General features: G+C 39.3%; 2 long non-coding RNA genes across 2 annotated transcripts in view; both read left to right on the top strand.

The window, feature by feature from the left end:
- The first annotated feature begins 1,398 nt into the window (after window positions 1-1,398).
- Window positions 1,399-17,500, top strand: part of LOC138015361 (uncharacterized) — a 210,818-nt gene continuing 194,716 nt past the window's right edge. The window contains exon 1 of the long non-coding RNA XR_011125542.1: window positions 1,399-1,461. This is a non-coding gene — a long non-coding RNA (uncharacterized lncRNA). The remainder of the gene's footprint in view (window positions 1,462-17,500) is intronic.
- On the top strand, window positions 8,868-10,372 carry LOC138017068 (uncharacterized). Its single transcript, XR_011125922.1, has 3 exons — window positions 8,868-8,905; window positions 9,889-9,961; window positions 10,060-10,372. It is a non-coding gene; the product is annotated as an uncharacterized lncRNA (long non-coding RNA).

Here is a 17,500-nt window from a genome sequence, read left to right on the forward strand (position 1 = left end):
GAGTCAAGGTCGGCCAGCTCTGGGATAACCTATCCTCAATTTTCGTTTACTTTTCCGCTATTTTTTGCAGAACTAGGTTACAAAATGAGTTTAAAATTCGCATAGAAATGTGACCTAGACCCGATTTTTCAGACGTTTCGATACTCCAGCCAATCCTTTTCCATTCATCAAAATAAATAAGGGGGGAATTAGTGAAACACTCAAGTTTAATGTCGGGACATTAATAATATAGTTGGTGCCTTTTTCAATTTTACCTCATAGTTCAATCAAGATTTGGAGTGCCTGCAGAAAATGCAGTGCTGCTAGTGGTTCCCGGTCACATGCTGCATTTCAAAGTGCAGCTGAATTATGCCAACAGTTGAAAAGGAAACGATAAGTTAAAATCTTATAAAACTCACAAACATACAAACACAACTGAAAGCAGAGATGTCTCCAGCTTGAAAAATTTTTGGGGTCCAGCTAATTAATATTCAAGAATATTTAATGTTTCATCTTAAGTGTGCTGCAGTACCCTTTCAGATTGCTAAATTGCACAAAAATGAAGTCTTATCCCTCCCCTCAAATATGTACTTAAAATGAAATGATCAGTTTCTTTGAAACTGTTATGCCCGTTCACTCATCGATCAAAATTGAGATGCATGGGCTGACAAGCTCTATCGATCACACCTGTATACGTACTTCTCAAGGAATCCGCATGCTGTGGGAACTGTTGGCTCAAGTTGAAAAATGATCTTGATCTCCACTGCCAAACAAAAAAAAAACTGAATCTCAATTTTACATAAAAGAGCATTATTTGTTTCAACAACACTTGTGGTGTAATTTAGGAATAAAAGAGTAAATAAATGTAAGCAATACATCTTTCATCGTCAGCCCTTGACTTCGCCATGGGCAATGATAATTATGAAGTAATTAAAAACTTTCAAGTTTCTTGTAAACATAAATTGAAGCAAAAAAAAAAAGGGAAAAAAAAGGCACCCTGACCCCAACCCCGGCCCCACGTTTTGGCTACTACCAAAAAAATCAGTCGACTTCAATCGACTGAAAATAAGAATACCTTGGAATTTGAGAAACTCAGTCATTTCTCTGCAGTGAGAAATAAGAATGAACATTCAATTTCTCTGTGAAATATTCCATTCGCTTGTTTTTTCCAGACATCTGTAATTTGCATAAACATTTGTTTTTTTTTATCTCCTCCCAATTGGACCCTTTGTTCTATATTGTGTGTGTCCAAAGGAAAACAAGTGCATCACAGGATGCAAGCTAACTTTTGATAACTTGCGAAGCATTAACAATAGCGAAAGAAATATTAAAATGAAAAAAAAAACTACTTAGTTTGGACATCTTGCTGAATAGAGTTTTCCTTCCGACTTAAAAAATTATTATGATCATTAATTCATAGGGATTCATTGAATGAGAGGCGCCTTTCTCATAAAAGAACAGGACAAAGAGTTTTTTAAAAAGGTATGGTGGAGACTTTCAGTTTCAATTCCGACCACATTGCAAGAAAGTGATTTTGAAAGTTGGTTATACTGATCAATTTCAAGTTGGGTAAGCTTAAAGGGGCTGTGTTTTGGTATTTTTGCCTTATTCAGAGTTAAAAAAGAGTCTGTGTATAAATGGTGAACCAAGAATACTACTTTGATGAGTGTTATTGAAAATGGATGAGAAGCGGTGTAGGACAAAACACTGACCCCCGGTCCATGGACTACCCAAATGGACTACCCTGTGAATACTATTTCAAACGAGTACTGTTTGTCTACAGTATATGTAAGCCGCGTCTCAAACAGTGCTTACCTAAACCTAAACACCCATTTTAAACAGTGTTGATCAACAGTATTTAAGTCTCAGCAGCCATTTTAAAAAGGTTTCCTTTCGATGATGTTATTGTTGTGATGGCCTATTACATCATGTAAGTGAAGTGAAACCGGTGCAGTTCTTGTATTTAGCTGCTTGTCACCATGCGCACGAAAATAAACAAGGTATGTGCAATGAAAGTATTTTTTTTTAAATAATCAATTCACTATCAGTTCTTTCAGTAGTACTCATTCGAAATGGTATTCTTAGGAGTTGGTCCATTTTAGGGTAGTCCATGGACTGGGGGTCAGTGTTTTGTCCACCACCATGAGAAGCATCTATTCAATGTGGTGAAGGGGGTAGTTTCGAAAGAAACTGTGGTGATGCGTCGGTAGGGAAGTAGTATACAAAAATTTGGTTTTATCCTTTAACTAATATAATTATTCCTATTTTTCACGTTGCCATGTTACCACCAATAGCGTAGCTCCTATTTTACTGTAAAAACTACACATAACCCATAATTCCTCGATTCGCCCTGACGAAGCGCTAATGCTCTAAATGTCAGCTTTCAGAATCTCTGTACGGTGGCCAATTTACATTATCAACTCTGTTGATAATACCAAATTTTTGTATTCCATGTGGTGTTTGTTGTTCTTTGTTATATTTTGATAAAACCATTTGAATTTTTGTATTTTGTATTGCTAGCGAGGATTAACTAACCACGGTTTTAAACAACTCCATTTATTACACCAGCTTTCTGTCAGTCGCTGTACTTTTCACAAGGGAGGTTGAATAGGGTTCAAAATCTAAATTACAGCAAATCGCGTTAGTGATATGAAAAACAGTTATCCCTTATAATCAAGCAAAGATATTTACCCAGTGGTATCTCACAGTTTCTCTCAATTCCTCTTACTAGCAAGTGACTTAAGTTGCGTAATCATGTCTATGACGTCACCTAACAAATTCTAATCACGGATTGTTGGCGATACACTCCCCCGCCAAAAAAAAGGTTACAGTAATCATAGTAAATAGTATCTGAAAGTTCACTTAGAAGTTAATTTTGTTTTCATCAATCGGTATAAGTAATACAAGTCTCTGTACAGGACGTTGAACAGTGACATATCCTTTGCCTTGGTATTGCTTCATAGGTTCGTTTACGGTGAGATTCTTGTATTGCACGTCTACTCTTCGCACTTTCCCATCTGCACCTGGGTAAACATTTGACACTTTTCCAAGCTTCCAGTTTCCTCTCACTAAGTTGGAATCTTGTATCATAACTACGTCTCCGATTTTCAAATTTCGGTGAGATGTGTGCCATTTTTGCCTTAATATCAAGCTTGGGAAGTAGTTCGAGTTCCATTTTTTCCAGAATGTATGAACAATTGTCTGGACGAACGTGAAACGTTTTTGGGTGTTCGCGTTTTCATCAAATGGGCCATTTGGTATCCTGCTTGTGGCTCTGCCTAACAGTAAGTCATTTGGGCATAAATATGCTCCGTCCTCAGGGGATGTTGGGTGTCGCCCTATTGGTCTTTCATTCAGCAAGTTGGCAATCTCGAATAAAACTGTTTGCAATTCAGAGAAGGTTAAAGCATTTTCACCAACCGAGAATTCAATTGCTCGCTTGACCGATCTTATAAGAGCTTCAGTTACTCCATTTTGCCATGGGGCATCTGCTGGGGTGAAGATCCATTGCAATCCTTTCATGACGCCATATTCCTTAATTTTCTTCCAATCCCATGTTTTTGTTATAGCGGTTAGTTCCTTACTTGCTGCAATTAGTTGAGTACCGTTGTCAGACAATAGCTTGGATGGATATCCGTTTAGGGACACAAATCTTCTGAGTACCATCAGAAATTTGTCTGTACTATAATCTGCTGCCAGATCCAGATAAACAGCTCTTGTTCCGAGACAATTAAATATTACTCCATAAGCTTTAGAGAACGTTCTCTTCTTTACCTCGTCCCGAATTTTAAAGGGACCAAAAAGATCAATTCCTGTACTGTACCATGGCGGTGCTGGCTTCAATCTGTCTTCAGGTAATTGGCCCATCACTTGCTGACTTGTTTTCTTAGCAAGTTTTTTGCAGATAACGCATCTGAACTTAATCGATTTTACCAACTTAAGGAGTTTGGGTATCCAGTATTTGGTGCGCACTTTGCTGGCAGTAGTTAGAATGCCATGATGTCCTCTTGCATGAGTTTGTGCTACATAGAGATGTGAGAACGGATGATCATATGGTAGTAATATAACTTCGTTGTCACCGTAATTTGTTTGTAACTTTGCAGTACGACTGCTTACTACATAGATGCCGTCTTTGCGTGTGATAGGACACAAACGGTTGTACTTGCCATTTTCAATATCATTTCTCATGTTCTGCTGAATCTCTTTGATCCAGAAAATCTCTGACTTTTTAATATCTTCAGGTGTCAGTTCTTGCGTTGCGCTTTTAAATGACGGTTTGGGAAATTTGCTGTAAAATTTCAAAATTCTTGCAGTGACACGTAGTAGTTTGCCGTAACTCGAATATTTGGCGATGTCAATTCGTAACGCTAGGGTGTCATGAGGTCCTTCTATCTTCGTTACCATTGTAGTCCGGATTACTTCGGATAGTTTTGGCTCCAAGTAATCACGAGTGATTGGCCACTTGTCTTCTGTTTGTTTAAGAAAATCGGGACCCTTTTGCCATGTGCTTTCAAGTCCAATGTCATCGGGCTTCCTGCCTCTTGTCAAACAGTCAGCTATGTTATATTTACTCTCTACCCAATACCAGTTTTCAGGGTTTGTTCCTTCCTGTATTTCACCTATTCTAGTGGCGGCGAACGTGTTGAACCCGTATGAGCTTTTCTGTATCATGGCATGTACAATCTGAGAATCTACGATGTGGTAGATCTTTTCAAAGCGATATCTACATTCCTTTTCTATGAACACTTTTAGGCGTTTGTTCAGTACCGCTCCACACAGTTCTATACGGTCAATGGACATCTTTTTTATTGGTGCAAGACGATTTTTGGACAGTATTAAATTGCTCTCAAATTGGTTATTCTTTCTTTGCCACCGTACATATGCACATGCAGCGTATGCGTCTTTGGATGCGTCACTAAACACAACGAGAATGGGGTCGCCAATAGCATCCATTGGTTTAAGGCATCTCGTAAATCTGATTTGATTCATGTCTTTCAAATCGTTGAAGAAAATAGACCAATTCTGTTGGTTTTCCTCGGGTATAGGGTCGTCCCAGTCAAGTTTCGGTTCAGTTCCCCACAAACGGCGTAAAAGAATTTTGGCCCTTACTGTAAATGGTCCTGCCAACCCTAGGGGATCATACACGCTGTTGATCTGTGACAAGATTATACGCTTTGTGAGCTGTTGGGGATCTTGGGTGGGGACGATATCGCTCGTAGACCTTGAAGTATGTATTCGCTTGGTAGTAAAGTTAACCTTGACTTCGAAACACAGTTGATCTTCTGATTGACTCCATTTAACTCCAAGTATCTTTTCTGTTTGTTCCTCGATCGGTATATTTGTTTTTTCTTGTCTGTCAGTATCGCTTGAGAACATCCACTCTTTGACTTCAAATCCTCCTTTAATAATAGCCTTCTCGATATCTTGAGTCAGTTTAATAGCTTGTTTGCGTTCGTCCGTACTTTCGATTATGTCGTCCATGTACGTATTTCTTTGTATTATATCTGCTGCTTCTGGGTATTTCTCTCTTGACATCTCTGCGGTTTTTCTCAAAGCAACGGTTGCAATCGTAGCTGACGGCTTGTCACCGAATGAAACTCTGAGCATTATGTATGTGTCGGGTTCTCTTGTACTATCCATATCCCTCCACAGAAATCGGTGGGTGTGCTGATCTAACTCTGTCATCTTCACAGTGTGGTACATCTTTTTAATATCACCAATGAAGGCTACTTTATTCTCTCGGAAACGTATAAGGACTCCCAATAAGTTATTGAGTAGGTCAGGACCTTTAGCCCAATACTCATTCAAGATATGACCCATGTAATTGGCGCTGCTATTGAACACTATGCGCACTGGGGTAGATTTGGAATCAGGCTTGAGAACTTCATGATGTCCGATATAATGCACCGGTCCTTTGTAGAGTGTTAGTTCCTTTTTGGAGAGTTTCCTTGCAACTCCTCTAGTTACCATGTCTTTTATCTGGTTGTCATACACTTTTGCGTGTTCGGTGTTCCTTCTTAGACGTTTCTCGGTCGTTATCAGTTTCGCGAAAGCGACCTTCCGGTTGTCAGGAAGATTATGAGTATCCTTGATCCAGGGATACTCAGCGACCCAGCGATTTTCCTCTTTGTTAAAGTTTAGATTTCGTTCGATTAGTTCCAGCTCTCGCTCTTCTTGAATAGTGCAGTCTTTCGCGCCTAAGGAACATTTTCCACATCTACATCCTCCACATTTCGGTTTGCATTCTACGCCAAGGTTCTCAATTTTGTAAAAGTCTTCTATATTGATTTTGCCTACAACTGTGTTGACTCTGGCATTGATGAAATCGTGATACAGATGTGATTCTTTAAGTAACGGGTGCGTTCCTCCAATACATCGCCCGAAACGATTCCTTAAGAGCACAAGATGACCGATGTTTTGTTCTCTTTCCGGGTGATAGGCTGCATATTCGTAACCGATTAAAATGTCCACAGGTCCTGAGGGTCGCTCGATTTCTTCCTTTGTGACGTTCTTGAAAAGATGTACTATGTCGTCTATGTTAACACTTTCAATGTCTGAGGTGATCCTTTCGATGCCGTAAGCTTCGAATTCGATGACGTGACCTTGCTTATCTATAAGAGGTACCTTGTATTTGTTGGTCTTAATCTTCTCGCTCTGTGCTCCAACTTTGATGACTGAAAGTTCGACTTTGGATCCTTTAAGTTTCTCTTGCTTTGCTTTAGTGTTTGTGATAAAACAAAGTGATGCGGCGTTATCCCACATTATATTAGCTTCTCCTCTTTTGGTTTTAACTCTTTGTACTTGTAACAGGCAGGTGTCAATTTTTGTATTGTGGCATACATTTGCTGAGGCTGAGACTTCCTGAGGTGTTTCTTCCGTCTCGTGTATAGATGGATGGTGCTTTCTTGTGCAGCCGCCTACACCACAGTCTTTCCTTGATTTGCATGTACGTTGTCGATGACCGATCTTTAGGCACGACCAACAGGCTCGTTTATCTTTGATGATCGTCTTTTTCTCTTCTATTGGCTTGGCTAAATAAATTCTGCAGTCTGCTGTCCAATGTCTTCCGTGTTCATGAATCAGACATTTTGGTTTGGGTTCTTTGCTTACTTCCTCGACGCCTTCTGTATAGTGCGATGTGCCTCTGTAATGTTGATTGTTGGTCGTCGTCCGAAGAGAAGCACTGTCGTATTCAATAGCACTCCTTTGATTTTGCAGAAATTCAAGAAGACTAGGGAACTTTTTTGATTTGTCGATGTGACTTCCGTGACAACTAACCATTTCCGCCCATTTTCTTCTGATGTCTGTTGATAAAGCTTTCTCTATAATACTGACCGAACTCGTTGTTGTAATTTCCGCTTCTAGACCGAGTCTTGTGAGGTCTCTGTATCCGTCTTCTACAAGAGTCACGAATTCGATGAAACGTTTATCTTCTCCTTCCTTAAGTGTTCTGAATCTACGTATGCCGTCAATGATAACGTCTGCAATTTTGGCTGGATCTCCATACTTTTCGTCCAGTCTTCGCCACATTTCTTGCACATCGTCGTCTATGCTCTTTACCAGGCCTTCGGGTTCTTTTCCAAGACAAGAGCGTAGCACATATGCGGCATCTCTTCCACGAATTTGTGGCATGACTTGTTTGTTGAAATCTCTTTTAAACTGAGGGTAATGACGTAGTTCTCCATCAAAGTGCGGCATTTTTACCTTTTCCAGGTGTAGAAAGGAAGAAGTCGCGTCAGATTCCTGTTTTATCTGCTCTTGTTCTTTTACGTTAGTATATCTAACTACAATTTGTTCAACAATTTCGTAATAATAGGTTTGGATTTTAGCTATCCATTGCATCTCAGATTCGGCTGAATCAAAGGGCAATAATTCTAACAGTTCAGCGTTAAAGGTTTTGCAATCTTGAAATTGATCTTCTATTTGTTTCTGTAAGTCTTTTAACGCAAAATTGGGCATTTCTTTTGACTGCAACGCGTGCGAAATACTTTCGTAAGAAGCTTCGAAAACAGCGCGCGCAGTGTTCCTTTTAACTTTTGCGTTGTCAATGGCCTCTTGACGAGCCGCGTGCTCGCGCGTTGCCTTTTCGCTTGTAGTGACATTTTCGACATATTTCACTTTACGATTAAATGCATTGGAATATTTTTCCTCGACTTCCGTCATCCAGATTTCTTCTTCGTCCACTAAATGCTCGTCAGTCAGGAAGTTAACATACTCTAAGTGCTTCCCTTCCAGTTCTTCCCATGCATCAACAAGTTTTGAGTAATTGGTTTCTACTACCTCGATTCCTTGGCTTGTCTCTATGGACTTGATCAAAATGTTCCGCTTTCGTGTGAAGTTTCCCTTGGCAATTCGCCGTGAATTCTTAGCTTTGTCGGTCATCTTCTGTTCCAGTCGTCGCTTAGTAGCTAACCACACTGGATTTTGAATGTATTGCTAGCGAGGATTAACTAACCACGGTTTTAAACAACTCCATTTATTACACCAGCTTTCTGTCAGTCGCTGTACTTTTCACAAGGGAGGTTGAATAGGGTTCAAAATCTAAATTACAGCAAATCGCGTTAGTGATATGAAAAACAGTTATCCCTTATAATCAAGCAAAGATATTTACCCAGTGGTATCTCACAGTTTCTCTCAATTCCTCTTACTAGCAAGTGACTTAAGTTGCGTAATCATGTCTATGACGTCACCTAACAAATTCTAATCACGGATTGTTGGCGATACATATTTCATGTGGTGTTTGTTGTTCTTTGTTATATTTTACTTTCTTGGCCAATAGGACTGTAATGGAATGCAATGACACTCAAATACCTACTTAGATGCATACGCTCATTTGCTCCTCCAAATCAACTAATGGCAATTTAATGATATTTTCGATTTTAAACTGAAGGCCACACCCTTGCCCGAAGAAGAATGCGACCCTGAGGTGAGTGCAATTTGAGTTGTGTACTGTGATATGATTTGAACCATACTGTGAGATTTGATTTTAATATCTTTCTGGATTTGGTATGATTGGATTGGACTGGACTTGGCTGAACCAGATCAGTCTCGAAAAGCTGAATCGGATCGAACTGGACTGGCTTAAGAGGATCTAACTGGACTTGGCTGGACCAGATCGGACTGGACTTGGCTGTACCAGATCAGTCTGGAAGAGCTGGATCGGATCGAACTGGGCTGGCTTGACCGGATCGGACTGGACTTGGCTGTACCAGATCAGTCTGGAATAGCTAGACCGGATCGAACTGTACTAGCTGGACCAGGTCGGACTGGACTTGACAAGACTGGATCGGTCTGAAGTGGCTGGACCAGATCGGACTGCACTTGGCTAGACTGGATCGAAGTGGAATAGCTGGATCGGATCGAACTGGACTGGCTTAACTGGGTCGGACTGGACTTGGCTGTACCAGATCAGTCTGGAATAGCTGGACCGGATCGAACTGGAATAGCTGGATCAGATCAAACTGGACTGGCTTAACCGGGTCGGACTGGACTTGGCTGTACCAGATCAGTCTGGAATAGCTGGACCGGATCGAACTGGAATAGCTGGATCGGATCGAACTGAACCGGCTTATCCGGATGGGACTGGACTTGCCTGTACCAGATCAGTCTGGAATAGCTGAACTGGATCGAAGTGGAATAGCTGGATCGGATCGAACTGGACTGGCTTAACGGGGTCAAACTGGACTTGCCTGGACCGGATCAATCTAGATTTGGCTGGACTGGATTGGTCCGCAATGGCTGGACTGGTTGGCTTGGTCAATATTCCCAAAAGAGATTTTTTTTCCTGGAATAGGTGCACTTCATGTAAAACAGCATATGGAAAGTGGGAGTTTGACAAGAAGTGACAAACACCATTGGTGTTTTTTGCTTGTCATACTTCCACGATCTGCTTCTTTTTTTTTTTCGCAGGTGACATTTGGTCCAGGAGCAATGACAGATTGTGCGTCATTAGAAAACACGATAGAAGACCAAGTAGATGAAGGTAAAGACCTATATACTCAATTCAATTTGTACAAGGTAGTCCAGCTATCTTAATCCAACACTCACTTCCTCCTTGTTTGTCCTCTTCCCTTAAAACAGGAATTTGTAAGAAAAAAAAGAACAAATGGAAGAAGAAAAAAAACAAGAAAGGCAAGAAAAACCATGAAGCTGAACCTCAAGAGAAACGTCTGAAATTGGAGAACAACGAATGAGCCGATGGAATATGCTACGCCGTACGTGACAAAATATCAAGTCCGCTAAAAAATAAAACAACTTGCACAATTAACACTCAAGTTGACAACAATTAGCATCAGTTTGTTTGTTGACCAAATCAAATTCCTCGCAATGTATGTCACTTCTCTTGTTGTGCAATTCATGTATTCAAGGCCCGCGCATCGAATGTCAAGCTCGATAATTTCAATTCAAGATGTTTGTTTTATAAATCAAGAAGGGAGAGAATAGCCTTTGATCAATTCTATTTTCGAGGGGAACTGCACCAGTAATGGCGGGCAACCCGTTTATCGTCCCAATAGGGAGTTTAAGAAATGACGACTGCTACGGCAACGACAACACCAAATTATTATCACCTGTTTTAATATATGAGGCGGGCCAGTCCGGCTAGGCCCCCTTTGCCAAGATCTCGGCTCATGCCTGTTTTTATTTAGTAAAATTTCGGTTCGTTTATATCAGAAGGCGGGCTGGCCCACTTGCCGAGATCCCAGTCTGAGCTACGGAGATCTCGGCAAGCCAGGCTGAAAAATTCTCATATAAACGGTCCAGCCGTAGTCGGATTTGCATAATCACAGGATTATTTTTGCATCCTTTGTTTTCAAATGCCATTCCGTACTTGCTAGCGCTAAAATGAACCTTTCGTTTCGAACGTCAAAGCGAGAAAATTCACCAGGTACCCCATGCGTGACTTTGACGGTTACAAGACACTTAAACAAATTCCTAAAATTCATCCCGGTAAACCTGTCTGAAATCGTCCATATAAACACTTCATCCCTTTTACCGGGCCAGCCCGTCTAACAGGGCTGGCTCGCCTCTTATAAATTAAACAGGCCCTAAAAGAGGAAGAAATTATCATGCTGCACGTGCGGCACGCATTTTTGTAAGGCATTTCTCTCTCGTACTCATCAAAACACAAAATGACCAATTTTCGGGTTTTGACGACAACATGGACAACAAACAGTGAATCTTTTGTTCTTTCTCTTTTTTTCAAATCCGTTGGTACGATTTTGGTTATCGAATACTTCGCCTATCTTATACAACATAAACAAGATGGAAACGCCTTGAAACACTTAGCACTTAGGATAGCTCAAGCTAATAGTTTGAAGTAACGTTTTCGTCGCCGTAGCCTTCTTGGTTTCTTGATATTTTGTCACATTCGGCGTAGCATAATTGAAATAATCACTTTGAAAACAACAGTGAATTAAATGAATAAAGTCCCACTGAGTATATAAATAGCATTTCTTCAGTACTCGGATGAGTGGCCTAGCGCCATTTGCAACAGACTGGTCACATGACTGATAGTTGGTGAGCTTGAAGCTTTATAAATTCCAGAAATGTAGAGGTCATGTTTGACCTACTCAGAATACAAATTTTGAGAGAGAAACCACCTTTAAGGTAAAGATTTCATGATCAGTAAAATACTTGAAAATTCCATACTATCGTTTAGGAACGAAAAGCTTTTGTTCTCCAGTTTAAATTTCCATAATTAAGCGTCAAAAATGGAGCTCAGATTCTTAATGTTACCAAGGGTGAAATAAGTGAGAGCAAATGTGGAAATTTTCAGACGTTAAATCTCGATTCAAAGCTTTAAAAGCAGTTTGAAAGGTTAGAAAAAAAACCAGGATTGGCATGAGATCAGCAGACTCCTGTAAGACTATCTAAAAGAGGTCGTGTGACCAACTGTTGCAAAAGGCCCATTCTATACTTCGTTGTCTGTCAGTGGTAAATGTGACGAGAGAGAAAATAAACAATATAGGAGAAGACTAAGAGAGATTAAGCAAGACGTTTAAGCTTCTTTAGTCTGTTAACTAGATATATTGAGTGAGACAAGTCGAAGAGTGAATTAGCATGCTTTTGTGACACACAACTGTCTACTGTTTGCCGAAAATGTCCTGCTTAAACTCTCTATAGATGCGAATTTGTTTTTTTTAAAGGCTGTTTGTGATGGGAAACAAGAAAGTTCCTTACTGTGTACTTCCCGCAATGACGCGGTTTTACAACAGATGGACCTTAGAAAACAAAACAGTTAATAGGCCATTATACAGTGGTATAATCGGTAACCTGGCTATTACATGGCAGTGAAGTTGGAGTGAAGCTTGCTATGATACAGACCTCACTTTTATACACATGATTACAAGGCTTAGGGGAATCAATGCATGGATTTGTATGAGTTAATTTATTCCCTGGAGCCTCACAGTGATGCCTTTTGTTTCAATGAGACTGAATTTTCATATATCGAAAGTGGGTTACTTCGTTGACGCAATGCTAACTAATATTAGATTTACTTAAGAAATTAAGAAACTCCAGCCTCACTTTCATATGGTGGCCAGGATCTGAAGCGCATAACTTTTCTTAAATGAGTCAAAAAATCAAAAGAGGAATTATTGAACAACTGAGTGTGAGCAATAAAATTATATTAAAGGTAATGATGACAGCAGTGGTACTTTTTCATACTTTTTATAGTTCAACAATAATTTTCATAAAAGATGTTTGTTGGTACACTTTTTGTACACTTTCAGTTTGCTAGATATAGGCTGCCCTGGCGTGCAAGTAGTTTCTTAGGCGTCATAGCAAGCATTTATAAAAGCGCACAAAGAGAGGGGAAATGTGACCCTGCAAGTGATAAAGACCAATGCAAATCGGGAGAAATTCTTTTTTCAGTCTTTCCGACGCGAAAAATCGGATCAGTTAAGTTTCACGAGTAATTTAAGAATTATTCGAGAAGATATGAATACCAAAAAAGCATTAATATCGAGACGAGGAAAGTAAAGGCGCAATATATTACTACATCCCTTAAGACCCCTTACCTTATTAGTCTTAGAGGAAAACAAAGATGTGAGGTAATGACCAGGTTAGAAATAATTTTGAAGGGGGTAGTTTCCAAAGAAATTGTGGTTGCAGCGTCAGTTGGGAAGTACTATACAAAAATTTGGTTTTGTCAACGGAGTTGATAATATAAATTGGCCACCGAACGCTCGAAACTTCAGCTTTTAGAATCTCTGTACGGTGGCCAATTTACATTATCAACTCCGTTGATAAAAACAAATTTTAGAAATTGTCTTACATTTCACCCTCCTTTGTTGGATATCTTTCAAAAAAACAAAAACACAAAAGACTAACGATAAAACGGAGAAAAAACAGAGATAGTGAAAACGTCAAAACGCAGATTTCGGGCCCGATCTTTCATCCGCTGTGATGTTTGGTCTCAGAGTCCGTTTGTTTACAAGGGAAGAGGGGGAAGCTTTCGTCCAATAAGGGGCTCGAGTGAGAATATCGGGCGCTGAGTGTTTCTCTTTTCAAATCCACCTTCGGGGTACTACTTGAAACGAGGTCCACTTAACCCCTGCTAATATTACGGAGTCCGTTAGTTATTGTAGGATCCGGATTCTGTATTCGGACTCTGTTTGTTTTGATCGGCCTCGGGTACTCAGGAACCCAATATGATCCATTTCTACGGTTTGTACACTTGCCAGGGGCCGCAGAATTTTTAAGGCATGTGTGCGTCAGGGACCGCAAAATGTCTGCGGCATGCGTGCTCGACAGGGGCCACAGAATTTCGGCGGCACGTGAGCTTGGCATGGGACCCAGAATTTCTGCAGCATGTGTGCTTGCCAGGGGCCACAGAATTTCTCCAGCATGTGTGCTTGACAGGGGCCGCATAATTTTTGAGGCATGTGTGCTTGACAGGAGGTGCAGAATTTCTGCGACATGTGTCCTTTTCGGGTAATTTTAGTAGAGTAGTGGGTAATTTCTTTGCAGCTGCCATATTTCAATATGTTGCAGTTAATTTTATTTGATTTAGAAAAAAAGTGAATGATATTTTGCAACAATTCTGCAAGAATTTAGTATTTAAAGTGAATTATTGAAGAGATGCAATAAAAAGCGTGCCATCTAGCATTACCATTAGGCTGATTTAGCAACAAAACGGGAACGTCAGTGGCGACGTCGCGCGCAGCAAAACTACCAATGAGAATTTAGAATAGAGAAGAAAAGAGTGGAGTCTATTCTATTCTGAATTTTCATTGGTGTTTTTTCTGCGCGCGCCGTCGCCACTGACGTTCCCGTTCTGTTGCTAAATCAGCCTATTTTATCTCAGAAAGGGCGTAACTGTGCTCTGCAGTGGGTTACTAGTGTTTCGGACATTGTTAAGAAGGTCCTTTTAACTGTAACCTCAATTTTTAGCCAAAACATTCTGTTTAATATTTTGGGAAAATACACCATTTTCAGATCTTAAATTGCTATTCCTTTTGCATACTTCAAGAAAAAGCTCTAAAATGCTGTTTTCTTGCTGAATGATGCACACAGCTAAGGTGAACAGGTCTTATTTTCACGGAAAAATGCACTTTAGAAAAACACAAAATTGTTTGGAAGGTGTTTTTAATTGCTCTCCCGAGACTCCTTGAAACTTACAAATATGCTGTTGGTCGTGGATGTGAAGCGCTCAACGAAGACTAATAAATCTCCGGCTAGAAACTCTTGTTTATTGTTCATTATTTATTGTTCATTATTTCTGTCGATCTAGTTATGTGATAATTGCACTGATCCAGTGAAAGTATATTCGAGTTGCACAGTAATTTTTGAAACTGTGATTGTTTCAGGAGTTTAGGCCTACCAATTTTTTTCAAAATCGGGGACAAATGGTTTGGATACCCAATATAAAACAGTCAAGTAAAAAAATGTCGTAAATACTCTCAGTTTTATCTGGAATAATACACAAACACCGGTGACAACCGTTTTTTTTTTTGAGTAATTAGAGTAGAGTAATTTACTCGGACTGTTAATTTTTCCTTAGAATAATTTTTTTTTCACAGCACTCGTCGCATTACGTCTTTATTTCCTTACAAGGACAGACTTAGGGCCGTGGCCAAATGGCTAAGGTCTTATGTAGAGGTGCCTGTTGACACTGCAATGATTTTTGTATCGGAAAAACTAAAAGACGCTTCCATGACAGAAAAACTGAGCATTATTAATATATTCCTGATAAAGTTAGATAAAAAGTTAAAGGAAATCAAGAGAAAATGAGGGGACAGAGAAGGAGGCTCCCGGTCCAGCCCTTGGGATATGTCAAGTCCACGAAAGTTATTTTTAGACGAGCGGAAGTCTTCCGAGACGTCCGCATGCAGGCCAACCTCGGTCCGATGTTTGAAAGAAATATATATTCATCTGCCTTCCACGTGCGCCATCATTTTCTCTTTTCACTAAGAACCTGAGAGCGAAGCAAGACTGCATGCGGACGTCTCGGAAGACAGACTTCCCCTAGAACAAAGACCTCCGCTCGTCTAAAAATAACTTTCGTGGACATAACATATCCCGGCCAACGCCTTGAGCCTCCCTCTCTGTCCCCTCATTTTTTCTTGAGGAAATTGAATCACAACCTGGACTATTTGTTTCTTTACATATCAGTTTGTGTTGATAACACAATGATGAATGTTCCTATTAAATTTATACATATATATGCACAGTCAAACATCGATTATTCGGACGTTAATTGTCACGATTTTTTTCTGGTCAAAATTTGTTCGTGAATATTAATTAATAAGGATGAAAAATGCTACTTAAAAGCGTGTGTCAACCTTGCTTTTATTGTTGGTACTTAACAGCACTTTCCTTCTGAAACTCATTGCTAGAGGTAAAGTGCTGCAGATAATATGAAATTCTGACTCCGAGCTGTTTTGTCGCTTAGTGAAATTCTATGCTATATTTACTAGTTTTTTTTATTTATTTTTTTTTTGTAATTTATTTTTTGCCACAGAAAGAAGAAATTAAAATACAAATATGAACAATCAAAAAGAGAGGATGGAAAGAAAAATTATTGAATTACATTGGTGGCGAGGAGGCCTAAAAGAAACTACTAAGCTTATGTAAATTAGGCCTCCCCAAGTAAAAGCATCTATCTATTGTTGACATGCAAGTTGGCAACGGAGAATACAATTGTTACAAACATTTAGTTATTTAACGTGTTGAAATATAAAGTAATGAACGGAAATTAAAAACAGTTTGAACTTACAAGTTGGTAATGAAGCATACAATTACAAACACTTAGTCATTTAATTAAGGTGTTGAAATATGTAAACAGTTGTGAAAGTAAAATTACAGGGTGAAAACAATTTGACACAGGAAGAACAAAATACTTAATTTTCAGAATAGTTGTTAAAAAAGAATGACTTAAGTGCTTTCTTGAAGGAAGCTGTTGAGGAAGAATTCATTATATCAATGTCAAGAGAATTGTAAAATTTAGGTCCCTGATAGAAAACAGAAAATTGTTTAATGTTAGTCCGACAGAAAGGCAGACGAAATGCATGAGAGTTTCTCGAATAATATGTGTGAATTTGACTGTTTAGAGTGAATTTGCTAGCTAACTTGGGAGGAAGAGTTCGAATTTGATAGGAGAACATGAATTGACCAAGTTGTAACAGGTTAAGATCATGGAATTTTAGGATTCCAAGTTTCTTAAATATAGGGTCAGAATGAGCATTAAAATGAGATTTATCTATGATTCTCACCACTCTTTTCTGCAATTTTACCAGACGAACAAGGTTAGTTTTATAGGTGGACGCCCAAACTATATTACTGTAAAAGAAGTAAGGATAAACAAGTGAAAAGTACAATACACGTAAAGAGTATGAAGATAAATAAAAACTTGATTTCTGTATCATTCCAATTGATTTCGACACTTTGTTAGCCACATGGGAGATCTCAGACTTCCAGGTTACGTTTTCATCGATGATCACACCCAAGAAAACTGTTTCTTTAACTTCTACGTTTTTGGTTTGGTTTGAACACTATGAACTTGGTCTTTTTAAGATTCAGTGAAAGCTTATGAACCCTAAACCATACTGACAACTTATTTAACTCAGTATTCAGCTGATTGGCCACATAAGCAGGATCTTTACCAGACAGAAAAACGTTGGTAAGGGCCGCGAATAAAAGCAGTTGCAGTGCCGTAGATGCATTGGCTATATCATTAATGTAAAGAAGAAAAAATAAAGGCCCTAAAATAGAGCCCTGAGGAACCCCACAGGATATATTAAAGCGAGAAGAAACATGACCGTTGAAATCTACAAATTGTAATCTGTTGGAAAAATAGGTTTTTACCCATTTTAAGGCCAGTCCACGTATACCATAGTGTTCAAGTTTGTCAAATAAAATATTATGATTAACTGTATCGAATGCTTTTGAGAGATCAAGGAAAATACTAACAGCTATATCACCACGATCTAAAGCAGAGGAAATCTTATCATACAAATCAATCAAAGCAAGTGTAGGGGAGTGATTTTTCCTAAAGCCATATTGCTCATCACAAAGGACA

The sequence above is a fragment of the Montipora capricornis genome, chromosome 9, assembly GCF_036669925.1.
Source record: "Montipora capricornis isolate CH-2021 chromosome 9, ASM3666992v2, whole genome shotgun sequence".
Taxonomy (NCBI): Eukaryota; Metazoa; Cnidaria; class Anthozoa; order Scleractinia; family Acroporidae; genus Montipora; species Montipora capricornis.